The sequence below is a fragment of the Arachis hypogaea genome, chromosome 11 (assembly GCF_003086295.3).
Source record: "Arachis hypogaea cultivar Tifrunner chromosome 11, arahy.Tifrunner.gnm2.J5K5, whole genome shotgun sequence".
NCBI lineage: Eukaryota > Viridiplantae > Streptophyta > Magnoliopsida > Fabales > Fabaceae > Arachis > Arachis hypogaea.
Genome location: NC_092046.1, coordinates 107,297,147 through 107,301,086, shown reverse-complemented (window position 1 = coordinate 107,301,086; position 3,940 = coordinate 107,297,147). Strand labels below are relative to the sequence as shown.

Below are 3,940 nucleotides of genomic sequence, written 5' to 3'. Positions count from 1 at the left end.
TTGAGGCGGGGAACTCGAACTTTAACGAGAGCTCGATTTGGGTTCCCTGATCACTCTCTAAAATGATGCCTGCGTGATGAGCGAATAATTTATACCCTTTTTGGCATTATTTTTACATAGTTTTTAGTATCTTTTAGTTACTTTTTATTATATTTTTATTAGTTTTTATTCAAAAAACACATTTCTGGACTTTACTATGAGTGTGTGTGTCTTTCTGTAATTTTAGGTATTCTCTGGTTGAAATTGAGGGACCTGAGCAAAAATCTGATCCAGAGGCTGAAAAAGGACTGCAGATGCTATTGGATTATGACCCTCCTACACTCGAAGTAGATTTTCTGGAGCTACAGAAGTCCAATTGATGGCCCAAACTGGCATTAAAAGACAGCCTAAAACTTTCTGGCGTAAAATGCCAGAACTGGCATAATTCTTGGCGTTAAACGCCCATTTTGGAACCTAGGGTGGCGTTTAACTCCAACCTTGGGCATATGCACGTGAAAGCTTGAAAGCTCAGCCCAGACATGCACCAAGTGGGTCCTAGAAGTGGATTTTTGTACTATCTGCACTTAGTTACTCATTTTCTATAAACCTAAGTTACTAGTTTAATATAAAAACTACTTTTAGAGATTCATTTAGCACCTTATGACATTTTACACTCATATTATATCTTCTACGGCATGAGTCTCTAAACCCATAGGTGGGGGTGAGGAGCTCTGCTGTGTTTCAATGGATTAATGCAATTACTACTTTTTTCTATTCAATCACGCTTGATTCTATTCTAAGATACTCATTCGTACTTCAATATAGAGAACCTGATGATCCGTGACACTCATCATTATTCTCAATTCTATGAACACGTGCCTGACAACCACTCCCATTCTATCTAAGTTCAACGAAGTCATTGGGCGACAGCTTGTGTGCGTATCTCCTGGGTCTCTGATCTACGGACCAAGTCTGTGAGATTAGAACCTTCGTGGTAAAGGTTAGAACCAATTGGCAGCATTCCTGGGATCCAAAAAGTCTAAACCTTGTCTGTGGTATTCCGAGTAGGATATGGGAAGGGATGACTGTGACGAGCTTCAAACTCACGAATGTTGGGTGCAGTGACAGTGTGCAAAAGGATAAGGGTCCTATTCCGACGCTAGTGAGAACCGACAGATGATTAGCCGCGCGGTAGCTGATAAACCACTATTTTATGGTTTATCTTGTGTTTAATTGAGTGGTTTCATCAAGTCTTCACCCACTTATTCATACTAATTGCATGATTTTATAATTACTTCCTAGTATTGTTCTATGGTTGAAAACTTGCTTTCTAGAGATCTTTAGTTAGTATATTTTAATTCTCCTTTATACCATTCGATGCCGTTCGTGTGTTAAGTGTTTCACACTTTATAGGGTAGAAATGGCTTAGAGAATGGAGAGAAAGCTTGCAAAAATGGAAGGAACACAAGAAACTAAGGAGATGACCAGCGAACACCGACGCGCATGCATGGCTCACGCGAGCGTCTGGAATGGAGAAAATCGTAGCGACGCGTGCGCATGCCTGATGCGTATGCGTGGATTGGAGTCTGCACAAATGACGTGAACGCGTGAATGACGCGTACACGTGGCAAGGAAAATTGTTGAATGACGCGCACGCGTGACTGACGCGTACGCGTGACCTGCACGATCTGCAGAAATAACAGAAAATGCTGGGGCAATTTTGGGCCGCGTTTTGACCCAATCTTCAGCCCAGAAACATTGAATAAAGCTAGGGAACAAGCAGAGACTCAACACACCTTTTACACACATTGATACATTCTCATTAGGATAATTTTTAAGTTTTTAGATCTGAATTTAGAGAGGATTACTTTCCCTCTAGGTTCTCTTTACATTCCCAGTTTATTGCTTTTGCTTTTGGATATTGAAGAGTTATTACCTCCGTTGAAGATACTATTCTAGTTTGTTTTCTTACTTACTCTTTTATTTATTCCATATTCTTAATTCTTGTTTAAAGTAGTAAGTGGATTATTTTCATGAATTCTTAATGCAAAGGATTACTTTTACTTTTAATTAATTTTGAATTCCTATTTTATTTAAATTATCATGTTTTCTTCTTATATTTTTATGAGAATTATATTCATGTCAATGGAGTAGACTCCATACTTGATATGGGGGTTGATTAAAAAGAGACACTTGAGTTGGAAGGCTTAAGTGCTGATTAAACTGGAAGTTGTTGGCTAGTTCTGTATTTACTAACGCTAGACCTTCCCAAGGGAGAGGATTAGGATTTGCGAATAAGAGTTAGCTCAATCACTTGACTTTTCTTTATTTAGTAAGGGTTAACTAAGTGAAAACAACAACCTTTTTAATACTACACTTAAGAGACCCCAACAAGGATAGAACTTCCAATTAATCATTCCCCCAGTCAAGGATTTTTATCTAGAATATTAATAATCATTCTTAGTTTTTTATTGCTTTAATTTACAATTATTTAATTACTCGTTATCCAAACTCAAACTCTCTTGGAAATTCCTAATTAATAAAATAGCATCCTTTCTCGCAACTCGTTGGGATACGACCTGGGACTCATAATCCCAGTATTTTTATTTTAACTTTTTGTGACAAGCTTTCTAAATTGATGAGGTGGATTTTTGCTGGTTAAGAGCTATACTCGCAACGCTATTCTATTATATTATAATCTCTCAATTAGTCTAACTTCTGCCGCTCGTCAGTTTTTGGCGCCGCTGCCGGGGAGTTGCAATTGTGTGCTAAATTATTAATTAGTGTACATATTTTTATTTTTATTTTTATTTGCATATTTTATTTCTTTTTTATTTTTACTATGAGCTATATGTTTCTTTCATTGAATGACGCGTTCACTGCCTGATACGAGCTTAACCGCATTTGATCCTGAAATTGAAAGAACTATTTCACGTATTAGGTGAGCTCGATGTCGGTTAGCCTCTGAGGGTGGTGAAGTGATTATTATCAATTCACCAGTCTCATCTGAGGGCGAATCTGAACCGCAATCCGAGAGCGAAACCAGCTCCTTTACTACTGATTCAGTTAATTCATGTGCAGATAGAATGGCAGCACCAAGGAGGATTACTCTCCAGGAAGCTGGAGCCCCAGATTTTACAATGCAGTCGTATCAAGTGCATCATCCAACTCTGGCTGTAGATTTTAAACTGAAGACTGCACTAATCAACTTGATGCCCAAGTTTCATGGCTTACCTGCTCAGGAGCCCATTAAGCACCTAAGGGATTTCCGGACAGCCTGTTCTACTGTTAGGCGTCATGGTATGAATGAAACTTCTATTCCGTTAACCGCCTTCCCGTTTTCTCTTGAGGGAAAGGCAAGGAAGTGGTACTACTCCCAACCTGAAACGACTGTTACCAACTGGGATACGCTCAGAAGAGAATTTCTGGAAAAATACTTTCCAGCTGAAGTTACAAATAGACTGAGAAAAGAGATCTCGTGCATTGTTCAAGGTGAATCAGAAACCCTCTATGAGTATTGGGAGTGCTTTAAGAACCTTCTAGACGTATTCCCCCATCACATGATTGACAGGCTAGTGTTAATCAGCTACTTCACTTAAGGCATGAAGCCTCGGGATAAAACTACACTAGATGGTGCTAGTAATGGTTCTCTGAAAAAGTACAAGACCGCAGATGAAGCATGGCAACTGATCAGCGACTTAGCTGAGTCTACCAGGAACCACAGGCACAGAAGCAGCCACTCCAAAGCTGTTGCAGAAGTTTCCTCTAGCACTGAGACTTCTGCTCTTACATAGAGTATATGTGAAATGACCAATCTACTGAAACAAATACAGTTAAATCAACAACAAACTCAGCCTTTTCAACCACAATAAAGCCAACAGTTAGTTCCACAAAGAGTATATGGAATATGTGCTGATTATAGTCATTATACTGATGAATGCCCACAGTTCCAACAAGAAGA

General features: G+C 39.0%; 1 non-coding gene across 1 annotated transcript; it reads right to left on the bottom strand.

Moving 5' to 3' along the window:
• Positions 1 to 3,437: 3,437 nt before the first annotated feature.
• On the bottom strand, positions 3,438 to 3,545 carry LOC112725029 (small nucleolar RNA R71). The gene has a single exon (XR_003164160.1). It is a non-coding gene; the product is annotated as a small nucleolar RNA R71 (small nucleolar RNA).
• Positions 3,546 to 3,940: the final 395 nt, after the last annotated feature.